This window comes from Stegostoma tigrinum, unplaced genomic scaffold (assembly GCF_030684315.1).
Source record: "Stegostoma tigrinum isolate sSteTig4 unplaced genomic scaffold, sSteTig4.hap1 scaffold_68, whole genome shotgun sequence".
NCBI classification, from domain to species: domain Eukaryota; kingdom Metazoa; phylum Chordata; class Chondrichthyes; order Orectolobiformes; family Stegostomatidae; genus Stegostoma; species Stegostoma tigrinum.
The window spans coordinates 179,333-199,389 of record NW_026728622.1 but is presented as its reverse complement, the minus strand read 5'-3'; the positions used below and the strand labels follow the sequence as shown (position 1 = coordinate 199,389).

The window sequence follows — 20,057 nt, the reverse complement described above, 5'->3', positions numbered from 1 at the left end:
TTCCTGTAATGGGGCGACCTGAACTGCACGCAGTATTTCAAGTAAGGCCGCACTAGCTACATCTTTTAATATACTAGCACAGAGTACATCAGGTCCCAGATACCTATCGACCTTTAACCCCATTAGTTTCCCGAGCACCTTTTCTCTGGTGATATTTCTTGTCTGCTTTTTGCTCTTTGTTCACTAAATATTTTTGAGATGGTATTTGTGCCTTTTGCTGTGAAGACTGACATAAAGTATTTATTTGTCTCATTTGCCATTTCCTGATTCCCCATTACTTTTTTTGCAGCCTCCATTCTTTGAGGGATCTGCGTTCACTTTGACCTCTTCCTTCCTTTTCATTTGTTTAAATAAGCTCTTATTGTCGGTTTCTTTTCTATTTCTCGGCTTTGAAATCTTTCCTTATTTCTGGTTTCCCACTAACCTTGGGCACTGACTGTTGAATTGGCAGAACATTGGAGAGAATGCTGAGGATATGGAAGGTTTGGTCTGGTGAATAGTACTCGACATGGTGCTGTTGCCCCCACTCCTGCTCAGGTGTCTCCCAGTTGAAATGCCAAATGGGACCCTGCCCATGCTCTTCACAGCTGCCCTGCAGCGTTAAATGGCTGGAGGCAGGACATGGGGCGCCCTCTTGGATGGAAGTTCTACCTTGTAGAACTCCTGGCCACTTAGAGCCCAGAAGAGTCTGAAGTTGCTGATGGCTGGATGGCAGGTCCCGGACTAGAGGTGCGGAGTGGTCGAGGGTTGTTCGGGGTTGTTGAAACGTTGGATGAGAGTTTAAGGGCGTGAAGTGCCTTGGATCAGGCCAAGGGGCCTGTGGATGAGGATCCCCTACCAACTCAGTTTTTCGAGGCTGGATTGTGCATGTAAAGCTGACTGCCTTCCTGATTGACATCATCTCCTTACGCAATAGAGGGGATCCCTTAAATTGCCATCAATTAGTCTCAGGAGGTCAAAGGATAGGCAGGCTGCTTGACAGTTCCCCAGAACTTCCACACATGTACACACAGTGCCCTCCAGATTTTATGTGTTTCTTCCCACCTTCGTATCTGTGGGATGGGGCTTTATAATGTAGCTCATGCAGTGCTAAAACAAAGAAGTTATCCTGAACCTTGAAATAGGACTGGAATGATACACCCAAATCTGGGACTAAACTTCAAGAGTAATAATTTTGGTAATATTGAGTAATAATGATGAAATTTACCCAACCTGTTTTAGGATTGTGACATTTTATCAACAAATTTAGCTAACGCTATTTTCATTGGAGTACAGGGGATTAATAAGCAGTTAATGGAGACATAAAGGATTATGATTGGTTGGGATAAGATAAACGTGGAGAGGCTGTGTTCCCATGGCTGGTGGATGATGTTACAAGGAGAAGGGAATGCATTCATGTTTTGGGGAAAAGATGTAGGGCGATGTCGAGGGGAATTTTTTTCAAGCAGTGAAGGTTCATGGGCCAGGATCTCTCTGCCTGTGAAAGGGTTAGAAGCCGAGAAAATCAACGATTTCACTCAGATGAATGCATATCTCTGGGAGCTTCATTCCTCATATTGCCATTAGATTTTATTTATGGAGGTTCTGTTGTATTTGGAGTGGTTCGATTGGCATTCCATGTTTTGACCATGTTTGCCAGATTTTGTTGGCATCATGTGAACTAAAATTGAATTGATACTTGTTTAACTACTAATTGTTTTTGGTAGACGCTGTAGAACATACCATGTGTATGACAAAAGAGCAAAATTATAAGAGAAATCTAGTTCAAAACCGAGGTAACAGAGCGCCTTTTTAAAATGAACAAGAATGTGTGATTAACACACTTAATAGCTGCAACCTAGTGTGATTTAAATGAATGCTGATTACCAGCAGTGAAATAGGGGTTGTAAGATCCACTATTTGAAACGAGTAAAGAGCCAATTAGTTTGTACTTTGGATTTGGATGTAGTGAGAATGCACGTCGGTTGAAAGAGATGGATGTTTTAGTTTAAATTGTACTGAGTCCTGCTTCATAAATATAAAGGAGGGCTTCATAACATACAAAGCTACTGTTCCTCCACCATTGTTCTGCAGAAATTACTGAACCAAACGACAGAATATGACCAGCATCATAAGACCATAAGACATAGGAGTGGAAGTGAGGCCATTCGGCCCATCAAGTCCACTCTGCCATTTAAATCATGGCTGATGGGCATTTCAACACCACTTCCCTGCACTCTCCCCCTCGCCCTTGATTCCTTTTGGGATCAAGAATTTGTCGATCTCTGCCTGGAAGGCATCCAACGTCCTGGCCTCCACTGCAATCTGCGGCAATGAATTCACAAGCCCACCACTCTGGCTGAAGACGTGTCGTCTCATTTCAGTTTTAAATTTACCCCCTCTAATTTTAAGGCTGTGCCCACGGGTCCTAGTCTCCCCGCCTAACGGAAACAACTTCCTAGTGTCCACCCCTTCTAAACCATACATTATCACTGACGGTTCCCTAGTTAGATTTGACATCGTGCATTTGAGAAGGAAATGGCCTGTTTCCTTCATTCCAGAGTACTTTTGTGAATCATTGTATTTATTTCTAGGCCAAATACAGGAATTAATTTTATTTGATAGCTCAATAAGTTAAAACTGTAATCAAAGTTAGTTTTCTTCCTCCTTTGTAGTGGATCTGTTGGAGTTGCACACAGCGCAACGCGTCTTTGATCAACACAAATTGACACAAACCGAGCAACTTCTGAATGTGACTGAAGTAATCAACTGTTTAACGTCCATTTATGATGTTTTGGAACAAAACCACAAGGACTTGGTCAATGTGCCACTCTGTGTCGACATGTGTCTGAACTGGCTGCTGAACGTATTTGATACGTATGTATGATTTACACTTTAATGTAGTATGTTTAGATTCTCCTAAGGTGCATTTAAACTGCATCCGACGGATTGGATTTTGATATGTATATGATCCGTTCAGTGAATATGAAGATTGTCGACTGATTAAAATCAATCCTGGTATTGTTGACATAAGGTTTCAGTATGTTCTAATTTCATTTCACTGAAACAGATAAAGTAGTTGAAAGTTTGAGCGATTTTTGTTTTAAATCGTAAAATTGAAACTGATATACTTTGGAATCCATTTGGTCAGATCTGTACAGGATCATGTAGACATCTCGACACTCTGATTGTAATGCTCTTCACGGTGACAAATGTTAGTGCTGGAGAAAGACGTGTATAAAGTACACAATATGAACATCATCCAGTTAATGTCAAGGAATAAACGGCCAGATGTAGAATAAATTTTTATGTGACCCTCAATCTCGTAGAGTCATACAGCATAGAAACACCGTGTCTATGCCTCCCAACTTACACCAAGCTGCACTAATCTCATTTATCTGCACTTGTTCCACAGCCTACTTGACCGAGCATTTTAAATGCTCATCCCAGATGCTTTTTAAATGTTGAGAATACCTGCCTCAACTACCCTCTCAGGCAGCGTGCTCCATACGTCTACCACTTTTTAGATGAAAAAGCTTTAGAACATAGAACATAGAACATAGAACAGTACAGCACAGAACAGGCCCTTCAGCCCACAATGTTGTGCCGACCATTGATCCTCATGGATGCACCCTCAAATTTCTGTGACCATATGCATGTCCAGCAGTCTCTTAAATGACCCCAATGACCTTGCTTCCACAACTGCTGCTGGCAACGCATTCCATGCTCTCACAACTCTCTGCGTAAAGAACCTGCCTCTGACATCCCCTCTATACTTTCCACCAACCAGCTTAAAACTATGACCCCTCGTGCTAGCCATTTCTGCCCTGGGAAATAGTCTCTGGCTATCGACTCTATCTATGCCTCTCATTATCTTGTATACCTCAATTAGCTCCCCTCTCCTCCTCCTTTTCTCCAATGAAAAGAGACCGAGCTCAGTCAACCTCTCTTCATAAGATAAGCCCTCCAGTCCAGGCAGCATCCTGGTAAACCTCCTCTGAACCCTCTCCAAAGCATCCACATCTTTCCTATAATAGGGCGCCCAGAACTGGACGCAGTATTCCAAGTGCGGTCTAACCAAAGTTTTATAGAGCTGCAACAAGATCTCACGACTCTTAAACTCAATCCCCCTGTTAATGAAAGCCAAAACACCATATGCTTTCTTAACAACCCTGTCCACTTGGGTGGCCATTTTAAGGGATCTATGTATCTGCACACCAAGATCCCTCTGTTCCTCCACGCTGCCAAGAATCCTATCCTTAATCCTGTACTCAGCTTTCAAATTCGACCTTCCAAAATGCATCACCTCGCATTTATCCAGGTTGAACTCCATCTGCCACCTCTCAGCCCATCTCTGCATCCTGTCAATGTCCCGCTGCAGCCTACAACAGCCCTCTACACTGTCAACGACACCTCCGACCTTTGTGTCGTCTGCAAACTTGCTGACCCATCCTTCAATTCCCTCGTCCAAGTCATTAATAAAAATTACAAACAGTAGAGGCCCAAGGACAGAGCCCTGTGGAACCCCACTCACCACTGACTTCCAGGCAGAATATTTTCCTTCTACTACCACTCGCTGTCTTCTGTTGGCCAGCCAATTCTGTATCCAAGCAGCTAAGTTCCCCTGTATCCCATTCCTCCTGACCTTCTGAATGAGCCTTCCATGGGTAACCTTATCAAATGCCTTACTGAAGTCCATATACACCACATCCACAGCTTGACCCTCATCAACCTTACTAGTCACATCCTCAAAAAACTCGATAAGGTTTGTAAGGCATGACCTACCCCTCACAAAGCCGTGTTGACTGTATTTGATCAAGCCATGCTCTTCCAGATGGTCATAAATCTTATCCCTCAGAATCCTTTCTAACACCTTGCAGACGACAGACGTGAGACTTACCGGTCTATAATTGCCGGGGATTTCCCTATTTCCTTTCTTGAAGAGAGGAATTACATTTGCCTCTCTCCAGTCCTCAGGTACGACTCCAGTGGAGAGCGAGGATGCAAAGATCTTCGCAAGTGGCGAAGCAATTGCATTTCTCGCTTCCCAAAGCAGCCGAGGACAAATCTGATCCGGGCCTGGCGACTTGTCAATCTTAATGTTTGACAAAATTTTCAGTACATCAGCTTCCTCTATCTCTATCCATTCCAGCATGCACACCTGCTCTTCAAAGGTTTCATTCACTACACAGGTCGTTTCTTTCGTAAAGACAGAAGCAAAAAACTCATTTAGGGCTTCCCCTACCTCCTCAGGCTCCACACACAAGTTCCCTATGCTATCCCTGATCGGCCCTACTCTTTCTTTGACCATTCTCTTATTCCTCACGTAAGTGTAAAATGCCTTTGTGTTTTCCCGGATTCCTTCTGCCAAGCCTTTCTCGTGCCCCCTCCTGGCTCTCCTCAGACCATTTTTGAGCTCCTTCCTTGCCTGCATGTAATCCTCTCTAGCTGAACTTGACCCTAGCTTCCTCCACCTTATGTAAGCTACCTTCTTCCTTTTCACTAGAAGCTCCACCGCTCTCGTCATCCAAGGTTCCTTTATCTTACCCCGTCTTGCCTGTCTCAGAGGGACATATTTACTCATCACTCCCAACAACTGTTCCTTAAACCATCTCCACATGTCTATAGTTCCCTTACCATGGAACAACTGCTCCCAGTCCATGCTTCCTAACTCGTGTCTAATCGCATCATAGTTTCCTCTTCCCCAATTAAATATCCTCCCATTCTGCCTAATCCTCTCCTTCTCCATAGCTATGTAGAATGAGAGAGTGTTATGGTCACTATCACCAAAATGCTCTCCCACCACAAGATCTGATACCTGCCCCGGCTCGTTTCCGAGCACCAAGTCTAGAATGGCCTCTCCCCTCGTCGGCCTGTCAACGTACTGCGTTAGGAAACCCTCCTGAACACACCTTACAAAAACAGCTCCATTCAAATCTTCTGCTCGAAGGAGGTTCCAATCAATATTAGGAAAGTTAAAGTCACCCATTACAACAACCCTACTGCGTCCACACTTTTCCAAAATCTGTCGACCTATGCTTTCTACAATCTCCCTGCTGCTATTGGGGGGCCTGTAGTAAACCCCTAACGAGGTGACTACTCCCTTGCTGTTCCTAATTTCCACCCATACTGACTCAGTAGGCAGATCTTCCTCGACAATGGAAGCTTCTGTAGCTGTGATACCCTCTCTGATTAGTAGTGCTACACCCCCTCCTCTTTTTGCCCCCTCCCTATTCTTTTTAAATGTTCTAAACCCTGGAATATCCAGCAACCATTCCAGCCCATGAGAAACCCATGTCTCTGTTATGGCCACAACATCATAGCACCAGGTACTGATCCATGCTCTAAGTTCATCACTTTTATTCCTGATACTCCTTGCATTAAAGCAAACACACTTTAACCGATCCCTTGTTTCCTTCCCAGGAAAATCCTTCCCACTAGCTGGTCTACCTCTTGCTACTGCCTCACCTGCATCAACGCTCACCTCTGGTATACAGCTCAGGTTCCCACCCCCCTGCCATACTAGTTTAAACCCTCTCGAACTACTCGAGCAAACCTTCCACCCAGGACATTGGTCCCCTTCCAGTTCAGATGCAACCCGTCCTTCTTGTACAGGTCCCACCTTCCCCAGAAGGCATCCCAATTATCAACATATCTGAAACCCTCCCTCCTACACCAGCTGCGTAGCCACGTGTTCAGCTGCGCCCGCTCCCTGTTCCTCACCTCGCTATCTCGTGGCACCGGTAGTAAACCAGAGAACACTACTCTGTTCGTCCTGCTCTGCAGCTTCCATCCTAACTCCCTGAAATCACTTTTTATATCCTCAAACCTATTTCTGGCTATATCATTTGTGCCAATATGTAACACGATTTCTGGCTGTTCACCCTCCCCTTTCAGAACTTTATACACCCGATCGGAGACGTCCCGGACCCTGGCACCAGGGAGGCAACATACCTTCCGGGAATCCCGATCTTGCCCACAAAATCTCCTGTCGATTCCCCTAACTATCGAGTCCCCTACCACGAGTACTTTTCTATTCTGCCCCCTTCCCTTCTTTGCCACAGTGTCAGGCTCAGTGCCAGAGAACTGACTACTATGGCTTTCCTCTGGTAGGTCAACCCCCCCAGCAGTATCCAAAACGGTATACTTATTGCTGAGGGGAATGCCCACAGGGGATCTCTGCACTGTCTGTCTGTCCCCTTTCCTCCCCCTAACTGTAACCCATCTATCCTCGTCCTGAGCCTTAGGAGTGACCAACTCCCGATAACTCCTCTCAATTACCCCCTCTGCCTCCCGAATGATCCGTAGTTCATCCAGCTCCAGCTCCATTTCCCTAACACGGTTTTCAAGGAGCTGTAGCTGGGTGCACTTCCCGCAGATGTAGCCAGCGGAGACGTGTGCCACATCTCCCAACTGCCACATTTTGCAGGAGGAGCAAGCAACTGCCCTAGCATCCATACCCCACTTATCTGAACACCCACTCAATACTAAAGCAGAAAGCTCACTTCAAGTAATAATAACAAATTAATAACAAACTTATGTTCAATAGAGAAAGTTTAGAATGAACCTTACCTTATTAACTAGGTTAGAGGAGGAGGGCGGGTGGGAGACACTACAGTTGTAGAGTCTCGGGTTAAGCCGCCTTGCTGATATATATGGTCACTGCTTTCCTTCCCGGCTGCCCCTCTGGTCCTCGTCACTTCCTCTGATGCTCCCGCTCCTTCTCTGAAAGAGGAAAAAAAAAAACACCGCTGCCCGCTACCGTTAAGTAGTTTTAAAAATAAACTGCTTTACCTTAGCTGCAGTCTTCCGGGTCCGTCTTGCCTCCGCTGCTGCTCGCACTCAAAAAGGCCGTTGGCGTCGAAGGGTGAGTATTTATACTCACTGCTTTCCTTCCCGGCTGCCCCTCTGGTCCTCGTCACTTCCTCTGATGCTCCCGCTCCTTCTCTGAAAGAGGAAAAACTGCTTACCTCAGACTTCCTCCAAAGCATTTAATCCTCACCGTAAACTTGTGCCATCTGGTCTTAGACACATGTGCCATGGAGAAAGGATTCTCACAATGTATTCTGCCCGTGCCTGTCATAATTTTCTTTGCCTCAATCAGATCCCAACCCCAACCTCAGCCTCCTCTGCTCCAAGGAAAACAAACCCAGCATACCAGTCTATCTCATAACTGAGACTTTTTAACCTCGCCAGTATCTTGAAGAGCATTAACTGTGCCATTGTGGTATTTTCCAGACTAATTGTCGTTCAGCTTATCTCAGTCAGATTGTTTAGTAAACTCCATTTAGGAATAATGTTATGCACTTCACTTGGAAATGTATTAGGACTGTGACAGTATATTGGGGAATCCTTGCAAGCGGAGAGAATTTTATTTTCTTTCAGTCCAGGCTGGATACAATTCTAGGACTTGGCAATGGACGTCCAGGGTTAAACTTTCGGTGTCCTCCTATCCACCCCAATCACCTTGAATTTACCATTAATATAAAATTGAGCTTTGTCTGCATGAGATGTGTTCCAATATTAAATTGTTATTGCGACTGTCAATTTTGACATTCTTCATTAGGTGCGTACCCTTCATATTGATAGCAGCTCAAGCTGCTTCAGGATGTCAAAACCAAAATGTTGCCTTTTCCAGGGAAATTGTAGATATTGAGCTGAAATTCTCGCTAGGGAGCACTGAACGACATGCACTATTTCCCAGTACCACCCTCATTAGTACTTATTCCCTTTTTCTACCTGCCAGACAGAAACTGGATGCTCCGAATTAACGACATGAAATTCTGAGTGGGTGTGTGGTGCTTCCACATTGCTCAATGCTCCTCTGCACCTCCAACTTGGGCACTAGTCCGCAGCATCTGCAGCCACACCCATCAGGATCACCCCATGTCCACAGTTTTGACATGTGACATGTTCCAGCCTCAGCACATCATGGCACATCACAGATCTGCTTTCAGTACTCTTCTGTACTTCATTGCTGCATTCTGGATTGCAGCAGCCCCCCTCATTGCAGTGCTACTGCCAGGGCACTTTTGGATGCAGGGACAGGCACCCATTCGTGTATTGGGCCACATTACACATCAGGACACCTTGCTTGAGCTCTCAACTCTCATTGTGTCCCTGCATGAATGCTAACAGCTCCTCTGCCTTGTCTTCATTTGCCTTGTCTTCTTAAGGTTTGCCCCTCCGCCACATCTAACAGACTCATAACGCTACTATGTTGATTAACTTTTTAGCATCAAGACCAAGCCAGACAGCTTGTCATGCTTGTCAGCAGTCATCAATCAAAGGAGTGGATGTGTTGCCGTTCAGCACCGTGATATGTTGATCTCACACCTGCAGTCTGTGCCAGCTGCAGAAGCACAGAAGGCATTGCATTGTCTCCAACCACATGGTCATGCTTCAGGTTCCGAGGGGAATGGTCTCCAGTCAAGCGAGGCACTTTCAGGCAGCAGATCTAGGTAACTCCAGGGCATTGTCTGATATCACTCGAGGGGCTTGGATGCAATCAGTTGGTTGCTCAGAATGACCATGGTCAGGACACTGTCGTCATAGGTTGTGAGAAGTCAAACATTAGACACCTCACTACCTGTGTTAGCTCTTTCTGCCCTACTGTGGGCTGTTTTTCCTGGAATGAAACAAAGGGAGGAATTGAGTGAGATGAAATGAGCTGGTGCATTTGTTAGTGCTCATGTATGTTTGGGAAGGGAGGTGAGGTCTCCTGGGTGAGAGCAAGAGGCACAGAGAACATACAGGAATAATAGCCTTGGGGCCTCAAGTAGACGAGAGCAAGCGAAGACAGACATTGAATGCTTTGGTGAGAATGGTATTACATGAGCTGTGCTGAAGGGTGGTGCAGAATTAGAGAGAGTGTGAATGTGAGGTAGCACAGACCAATGAGGATCCTCTTCCATTGGAGCAGAGGTCACTGATCCTGCAGCACTGCTGTATGGTTCTTTTGGTGGTTGAGACTGCATTGACACTGGACAGCCTCAGATGAGTCTGGCTGAATATTGTGTTGTGGCCTCCTGTGCTTGTGCTTGGGAAAGAGGACAGTCCTCCACTGCACCAATCCATCCACCAGGACCTCCAGGTCCCTAACTGTAAATAAGGTGCTAATTTCCCCTTTCCTGCCCTGTCTGGGACAATTGCTATGAACTGTAGAAGGCAGTTCTGGATTCTGGGTATTTTACTGGTTCACAATAGCCTTTAAACATGGCACTAGTGCCAGTAATACCGGGATGTTTCAGTGGTGGCAAACACGTGCAGTTACGATGAGTGTAGAACGAACTAGCGTCGGCTGAGGGAGGCACTATAGGAGCATTGTTGCTAGTTATTGAATATGTTTGCAACAACAGAGTGGGAAAATTTGTTAGGTCTTTTGGAGAGATACTGTCCTTGCAGTGCAATAAAAATAACACTGAACTAACATTCCAGTGTTTTCGACCTTCAGATTTCAGAACAGATTTAGACCATTCAGCCCATTGAGTGGGATCTGTCATTCTCAACCTCCTGTGTCCTCACTAAGCAAGAACATATCTATCTATGCCTGAAATCAACTCTGACTTGGCCTCCACAGCTTTCTGCATCAATGAGTTCCACAGATTCACAACTTTCTGACTGAAGAAATTCCTCCTCACCTCCATCCTGAAAGGTGGTCCCTTTGACTCTGAGGCTGTGCCCTCAGGTCCTGGTCTCTCCTACTCGTGGAAACATCATCTCCATGTCCACTCTATCCAGGCCTGACTGACCTTCAGTGTGACCCCCTTCGTCCTTCTAAACTCCATCGAGTACAGACCCAGAGTTCTCAGCCACTCCTCACGTGACAGTGCCTTCATCCCCAGGATTATGTTTGAGAACCTCCTCTAGACCCTGACAAAGGCCAGCACATCCATCTTTAGATAGATGGCCAAAAACTGCTCTTAATATTCCAAATGCAAGATAACCAGAGCCTTACACAGCCTCAGCAATACATCTCTGCTCTTATATTTTTGCCGTCTTGAAATGAATGCTGATATTGCATTTGCCTTCCCAACTGCCAACTGAACCTGCATGTTAAAAGAATCCTGAACTGGGGCATCTTTGTGGTTCAGATTTCTGAAGCCTTTCCCCATTTAGAAAATAGTCTATGCCTGTACTTGCCCATCTCTACAGACTCTCTGTGACCTCCCCACTTCCTCAACACTACTTGCCTCTCCACCTATCGAAATGTCATCTGCAGACTTAGCAACAACGCCCTGTGGACAACAATACCATCAGTTCCTTTGTCGAGATTGCTAATGTATAACGTGAATGGCTGTAGTCTGATCTCTGATGAGTGCGGAACTCCTGTAGTTGCTGGCTGCCATCCTGAAAAAGACCCTTTTATTGCCACTCTCTGCATTCTGCCAGTTAGCCGATCCTCTGTCCATGCCAGTACCTACTCCCGAACACCATAAGCTCATTTTTTATTTTGAAGACTCCTGTGTGTCACCTTGTCAAAGGCTTTCTGGAATTCCAAATAGATAAAGTTCAATGGCTCTCTTTGGTTTTGACTCACTGGTTACATTCCCAAAGAATCTAACAGAGACCTTCCCTTGACAAAGTTGTGTTTTCTCAGCCCAATTTACCATGTATTTCCAAGTATTGCCATGTACTTCCAAGCATTGTCCGGTCTCATCCTTAATAATAGACTCTGAAATCTGACCCAATGACCAGCGCCAGGCTAACAGGTCTGTAATTTCTCATCTTTTGCCTCCCTCCATTTTAAACAGGGGTGTTATATTTGCCATTTTGCACTCCTTTGGGACCCACCCTGACTCCAGTAATTCCTGAAAGATCACCAATGGTCTTCTCACTTATCTCCTTCAGAACTCTGGGGGACAGTCCATCTGGTCCATGTAATTTACCATCTTCTCTGAATTATAGAATTCCTACAGAGCGGAAAGAGGCCATTGGGTCTGCACCACCTCCGCAAAGAACATCCCACCAAGACCCAGCCCTGTACTGTTTCCCGGCAAGCTCACATTTGCCACGGCTGATCCACCTTGCCTGCACATCTTTGGACTGTGGATGGAAATCAGAGCACCTGGCGGAGACACATGCAGATATGGAGAGAATGTACAAATTCCACACAGACCCTTCAGCTTCCCCTGTACCTTCTCCTTAGTGATGGCCACTGCACTCACTTCTGCTTCAGACTCCCTTAAAGCTCTACTACTGGTGCCTTCCAACCTCAAGACTGATGCAAAATACTTGTTCAGTTCCTCTGCCATTTCTTTGTTCCCCAACACTACTTATTTGGCCCCTCTTGAAATTTTCTTTGCATTTTCAGGGGTGTTTACAATAACAATATCTACTTTATAGTGTTGACAAATGGATTGTTTAGATCATCACAGAAACAATAAGCAAAATTCGTCAGTATTCTCATTTAACAATTAGATATATTAATATCACAGTCAATGCATTTCCATCAGGTAAGCGCGTAGCTGGAACTTTCTAACCCGGCAGTTTTCACTTTTCTGTTCTTAACAAGAATACCTATTTATTACAACAGCATAGATTCTAGCTACAGACAGATGTTTACAAACATTGGACATATATCTGTATGAATTAAAACTGTAAACCCGCTGTCAACTCATCTTCCTGCAGACAAACATAGAGTGGAGATGGATAAACCATGGATATTATAGGTGGAAAAAAATGCGAATTAAGTCCTAACTAAGTGGTCCCGGTTCACAGGATTTGCCAAGATGATCTTGAGAATGAAAAACAAATGAATAAATATCGCAGAGTGACTTATTATCTATTAAAGCATGTGTTGATGATATGGCATTGCTGTGATCATAAAATAGAACATTGTCCAATTTCCTGTGAGCATTACCGTAGTTTTCATTTGTATTCTCCATGTCGGGAACATATTTATTTGGTACTTTACTGACTAAGTGACGCTCGCTCATCTACAGTGTTCGGTTGCAAACAGCCAATATTTTATTATTCTAATTGAGTAACCATGGTTTGGAATTTTGTCATGGAAATGTATTTCACTTATGTTACTCTGCGTAATTGTAGCCAATCCTCCATTGGCAAAGAAACACACAACTACAGCAGTTAATAAAAGAAAGAACTGCATTTATGTAGCACATTTTATGGTCTCAGGCATAAAAAGTACTTTATAGGCAGCTAAACTACCTTTGAAATGTCGTCACTGATGTAGCATAAGAAAACCTGTTGTATTTAAAATAGTCAGAAGTAAAGAAATATGAAATGAAGTAATAATAAAAATAGTGAAAAAATATGAAATTATGAATGTGAAGAAATATAAAATCTCCAGTCCCTTGCAAGTGGAGACATAGAATCAGGAGATGTAGAGTCAGTATGGAGCGTACCAGGGAGGAGGCCATTCTGGATCTGGTGTTGTGCAACCAACCGGATTTGATCAGGGACCTCGAAATAAAGGAGCCATGAGGAGGTAGTGACCATAATACAATAATTTTTGATCTGCAATTTGAGAGGGAGAAGGGAGAATTGGAAGTGTCAGTATTGTAGGAACTAGGGAGCTATGAGGGAGGAGCTGGCCAAAGTTCAATGGTTCAATACCCTCGCCGGGATGGCAGTGAAACAACAATGGCAGGTATTTCTGGATATAATGCAAAAGATGCAGGATCAGTTCATTCCAAGGAGGAAAAAAGATCCTAAGGGGAGGCAGGGATGGCCATGGCTGACGAGAGAAGTTAAGGACTCTATAAAGATAAAAGAGAAGTAGTATAACCGAGCAAAGATTAGCGGGAAGCCGGAGGACTGGGAAGCTTTTCAAGAGCAACAGAAGATAACTAAAAAGGCAATACGCAGAGAATAAAATGAGGTACGAAGGAAAACTGGCGAAAAATATAAAGGAGGATAGTCAAAGTTTTTTTTAGGTGTGTGGAAAAAAAATGGTTAAGACTAAAATTGAGCCCTTGAAGACAGAAACGAGTGAATTTATTTAATGGGAACAAGGAAATGGCAGAAGAGTTGAATAGGTACTTTGGATCTGTCTTCACTAGGCAAGACACAAGCAATCTCCCAGATGTAATCGTGGCTGAAGGACCTAGGGTAATGGATGAACTGAAGGATATTTATATTAGGCAAGAAATGGTGTTGGATAGACTGTTGGGTCTGAAGGCTGATACGTCCTGATGGTCTGCATCCCAGGGTACTTAAGGAGGTGGCTCTAGAAATTGTGAACACATTGGTAATCATTTTCCAATGTTCTCTAGATTCAGGATCAGTTCCTGCGGATTGGAGGGTGGCTAATGTTGTCCCACTTTTCAAGAAAGGAGGGAGAGAGAAAATGGAAATTATCGACCGGTTAGCCAGACGTCAGTGGTGGGAAAAAATTATAAAATTAAATTGCGATTCATTTGGACAGCAGCAACAGGATAGGTCAGAGTCAGCATGGATTTACGAAGGGGAAATTGTGCTTGACTTATCTTCTGGAATTTTTTGGGAACGTAACTATGAAAATGGACGAGGGAAAACTCGTGGATGTAGTCTACCTGGACTTTCAGAAAGCCTTTGATAAAGTCCCACTTAGGAGATTAGTGAGCAAAATTCGGGCACATGGTATTGTGGGCAAAATACTGACTTTGGTTGTAAACTGGCTGTCTGACAGGAAGCAAAGACTAGTGATAAACGGGTCCCTTTCAGAATGGCAGGTGGTGACCAGTGGGGTACCACAAGGTTCGGTGCTGGGACAGCAGCTGTTTACAATATACATTAATGATATAGATGAAGGCATGAAAAGTAATGTTAGCAAATTTGCCAATGACACATAGCTGGGTGGCAGTGTGAAATATGAGGAGGATGTTATGAGAATACAGGGTGACTTCGACAGGCTAGGTGAGTGGACGGATGCATGACAGATGCTGTTTAATGTGGATAAATGTGTGGTTATCCACTTTGGTGACAAGAACAAGAAGGCAGATTACTCTCGAAATGGAGTCAAGTTAGGTCAAGGGGAAGTACAACGAGATGCAGGTGTTCTTGTACATCAGTCAATGAACGCAAGCATGCAGGTACAGCAGGCAGTGAAGAAAGCCAATGGCATGCTGGCCTTCAAGAGGAATTGAGTATCGGAGCAAAGAGGTCCATCTGCAGCTGTACCGGGACATGGCTTAGAAGGATGAGAAGGGGTCTGATTGAGACGTATAAGATTATGAAAGGATTAGACACTCTGGAGGCAGGAACCATGTTTCTGCTGATGATTGAGTCCAGAACCAGAGGACACAGTATAAAAATAAGGGATAGGGCATTTAGAACAGAGTTGAGGAAAAACTTCTTCACCCAGAGAGTGGTGGATATATGGAATGCTCTGCCCCAGAAGGCAGTGGAGGGCAAGTCTCTGGACACTTTCAAGAAGAGATAGATACAGCTTTTAAAGATAGTGGAATCAAGTATTATGGAGATAAGGCAGGGACAGGATACTGATTGTGGATGATCAGCCATGATTATAATGAATGGTGGTGCTGGCTCGAAGGGCCAAATGGCCTTATCCTGCCCCTGTTGTCTATTGTAAAAGTTAATTGTATAAGTATGATTAAGACGGTCCCTTTATGTATGGTGTTGGCAGCTTGTTCAGATAGGGAAAACAACATGGCTGATCTTGATTCCGCTCCTATTTGTTACACAGAAGCCTCTTCGAGCAATAATTCTTGAATGTTGATGGGACGTTGAAACACAGGTAGATTATCGTGATCACTTGTTGTAAATGGATAGCAGCTAGTAATTCTCTTTCCACTCAACTAGTGACCAGTCGGCAATGGTCAAACAGTGCATAACCCAGAGATCACAAGCTCCCCTGAGACATGATGTCAGTTGAGTCTCATGAATAACTACCTGCAGATGGACTATCTGTAGATTAAACATGGTATTAAATCTCACATATACTGCTCTCAACCATTTTAATCAAAGTGTTTATCACTCGTTGCATCGAAACAGATCACACAAACTGAAATGGCATATGCACAAATACCAACATACAAGTTCTATATAGTGGCATTTTGTTTAAAGTTGTATTTATTAAATGAAAGGGTGGAGTATAATCTTCACAAATCATATTAAGATGCTGTAGAAATCTATGGAAGTGAGAAATTTGTTTTTTGATTCAATACATGTCTGACAAATGACAATTCAAAGAGATCTTTGTTTCAGCTCGAGTGGGTCGCGGAGTCGTCCTCATTAGGGGCATTTAAGTGACTATTAGACAGGCATATGGATGGTAGTTTAAGATAGGGGTGGAGGTTAGATAGACCTGAGGTTTAGGATAAAAGTTCGGCCGAACATTGTGGGCTGAAGGGCCTGTACTGTTCGATGTTCTATGTATGTTATGCTGTATTCAAATAAGTAAAGTCAGTCATGACATTCTGCAACTTCCTTTTCCAGGGGTATGAGTGGAAGAATCAGAGTGCTTTCTTTGAAAATTGGCTTGACGTGACTCTTCAAGGATCATCTAGAGGAAAAATACAAGTGTCAGTACTAAATCTATCATTGCTGATACACATGTAAACTGTAGATTTAACTGTATGTAAACTTTGTTTAACAAACTAGCACACTCAATAAACTGACAAAAATTATACACCAGATGTTTACTGTATTCTCATAATCTCTGTGATGTCTGGTGAGGGTGCAAGTGAAAAGGCTCCCTGCCAGTAAGTTTTAGTTAAGGCAAAGTTGCTTCATTACTGAAGTTATTTATACTGTAAATGAAGGAGAACAGTGATGCATATATCCTGTGCATTATGTTCCGATTATTGAGTGTGTGTTTTTTTGTGCGTGTGCACCTATTGATCAACTGGAATTTTTGATTACTCAGCACATTCCTGGTACCACGGGTGCTGTTTAACAAAAGGTTTGCTGTATTAGTATATTTCTGTAATTAGTCATTACCACTATGAATGTTAAGTCATAACTTGGTCTGTGCAGAATCTGCACAGTGCATTCCTGCAAGATAAATGATGCGCTACATATGTGTGATGCTATTGTTTCTCAAAGACACTAACCTTAGCAGCTGTTTTTGTTCCCAATCATGTTTTCATCATTAGAATACTGGGAAAAATATTCAGAAGTGTGGTATGACTCTACTGCTCAGTTGCAGCAGTGGTAACACTTAGTGTGAGGTTATGTTTTTACCCATTTGTTGTGCTGTTTGTCAACAATGTATCTCACAAACTAATGGGCATATTTCATTGAAAGCTGGTACGTATGGGTATGGTCAAAGGAAGGACTGATTAGTTTTTGACAGATCCAGATTTATTTCTCTATTTTTTTAGAGCATCAGTTAAAATCGGTCGGATAGGCAAATGATCATCTTTCTGGAATATTGTTGATTGATTTAGAATGTTGTGGATTGTGTCAGCCCTGACAGTAGAATTTGTCCCAACTATCAAAATATGAGCAGATCTTTGAGAGCAGATTATCAAATTGGCCTGAAGCTTTCTCAGTGAGATGGAAGCTTTTAATGAAAAGGATTTATTTTGTTAGCCTTGCTTTTACAAAGAATCAGTCAAGTGGAGAAATGCCTCCAAGAAAAGCTGTGTAATTATAGACTCATGGATGTTTGTTGCACAGGAGGAGGCCGTGTGGTCTGTAGTTCCTGCACTACTCAACAAAGATCTGTCTACATTGAACTCACATGGCATTGATTTCCTTTTTGACTGTTTGGCCCATAGCCTTGGAGCCTACGGCAACACAAGTGAACATCTAAATACTGCTTAAATATTCAGACACTTTCTGAATCAGTCACACTTTCAGTCAGTGAGCTCAGGACTCCCACCACACTGGGGTAAATAGGTTCTCCTCAACTCCCCTCCCCTGTCTACGAATGGAAAAAGCAACTTCCAGTTATCCTTTCTATGCCCTTCAAAATCTTAAACACCTTTACCAGGTCCCCTTGTCTGCTCCACTCTTGGCATCGGTCAGTTGGGCAGGTCAGTGGCAAATTGATATAGCCTGAAGAAGGAATAAGATAAGAGAGTACTTCATGTGGCAAAGCCTGTCATGCCCGATGGAGGACAGCAACGGCCGTCAGCAGTGAAGTCCACTGGCAAGGATGGGCGGGCCTGAGCCCAGCACAGGGGAATACGAGCCGTCACTGTGGAGCCCTCGTTCAGTGTGTCTGCAAACTCGTGGCTTCAGAAAGGACTGTAATGTTTGACTTTTTAAACTTTTGTTTTTATTTTTCTACTGTTATATTAAGAAGACTGTCGTGCTGAACTTGTTAACTTATTCATTTATTTTTCTAACATAGAACATGGAACGGTACAGCACAGTACAGGCCCTTCGGCCCACGATGTTGTACCGAACTTTTACCGTCATCCTAAGGTCTATCTAACCTCCACTCCTACCTTATACTGTCATTCATGTGCTTGACTAATAGCCGATTAAATGCCCCTAATGAGGCTGACTCCACTACCCTCTCCAACATTGCATTCCACTCCCCTACGACTCTGAGTAAAGAAGGATGGATAAATTTTCTACATCTGCATCTAAAATTTCGTACCGAGGTACTTTGTACCTGAGATGGCACCGTCTGAGGTGACATTGTACTCTTGTACCCTGTATTGAATACATGTGATAATAAAACCTAAATCTAAATCTAATGCATAGCAGGACACTGGGAAGCTTAGAGGAGAAAAGGGATCCTGGGGTACTTGTTCATAAATTCCTGAAGGGGTCAGGTCAGGCTAGTAAGGGTTGTTACAAAGACATATAGGACATCTCCCTTTATCAGTCATGGCATAGATTGTAAGAGTGGGGAGGTCACTTTGGAGCTGTTTAAAAGTTTGGTTAGGCCACAGCTGGAGTCACGTGTGGAGTTTTGGTCACCACCCATTAGGAAGGATGTGTTTGTACTGGAGGGAATGAAAAGGATGTTGCATGTGTTGGAGCATTTTAGCTGTGAAGAAAGGCTGGAAAAATTCAGATTATTTTCTGTGAAGCAGAGAACGTTTGGCGGGGTGAGTGGAGGTCCTGATAGAGGCATAGAAGATTATGAGAGGTATAGATAGGTTGCGTAGAAAGCATTGTTCCCCTTAGTTAAAGCATCAATAACAACAGGGCACAATTTTAAAGAGAAAGACGGGAAATTTAGAGGAGCTTTGCGGAAAATCATTTTCATCCAGAGTGTGGTAAAGGTCTGGAATGCATTGCCTGGGAGGGAAGTTGAAACAGGAAACCGTACAACCTTTGAAAAGTACTTGGATGAGCACTTGTAATGTCATAATATTTTTGAGAATGGTCTAGTGTGTAAAAATGGGACTAGTATATGTCGCAGTGTATTTTTAGAGGTACAGCCTTAGTGGGCTGTAGGACCTCTTCTGTACTCTATGATTCCATGAGAACCCCCAGCCCAGGCAGCATCTTGGTTTTTTCAGTAATCTCCAGGATCACACCCTTCATAGTGTGATCCCTTGCCTTGTTAGCCCTCCCGAGTTCGTTAGCTCACACTTTTCCTGGTTGAGTTCCAATTGCTGTGTCCCGCTGACCAGTCTGTTGATCTCCTCCTGAAGTTTATTCTTCCTGTCTGTCAACCAATTTGCCAATTTGCCTTTGATCCCATGGCTGTTATTTACATGACCATTCCACCGATATCCTCCTCACTGAATTAGTGATTTGCTAGTGACACGGTCATACAAATTGTGTTTAAGCCCAAATGAAGAATATACATGACAAACTTCAAGGGTCCTTGTGGCAAGCCCTGCACAACCCCACTGAAAGCAAACATCCTGTCAAATAGACATCCCTCTACCATCAATCACCCTGTGCTCTCTGCCTCAGCCAGTTTTGGCTCCAGTGTGCCTCTTTGCCTTTGATCCCGTTGACTGTTGCTTTCTTGATCAGTCTGCCAAGGGGGACTTTACTAAGTCAACATCAAATGCAGAAGTTCATCAATCTTCCAACATCTCCTCAAATTTGGATCAAATTTCTGAAATGTGACCTCATCTTAACAAATCCATACTGACTATCCCTGATTAATTCATGCAAGTACATTCTACCCCTAAGAATGCCTCTTTGTAGCTTCTCCAGTGCTGAGATTATTCTGACTGGTCTTTAATTTCCTG

At 43.7% G+C, this 20,057-nt stretch overlaps 1 long non-coding RNA gene across 2 annotated transcripts in view; it reads left to right on the top strand.

Moving 5' to 3' along the window:
• Nucleotides 1–20,057, top strand: part of LOC132209153 (uncharacterized) — a 1,475,533-nt gene that overhangs the window by 1,294,636 nt on the left and 160,840 nt on the right. For both annotated transcript variants that reach the window (XR_009445245.1, XR_009445244.1), the window contains 2 exons: nucleotides 2,655–2,856; nucleotides 16,381–16,466. This is a non-coding gene — a long non-coding RNA (uncharacterized LOC132209153). The remainder of the gene's footprint in view (nucleotides 1–2,654; nucleotides 2,857–16,380; nucleotides 16,467–20,057) is intronic.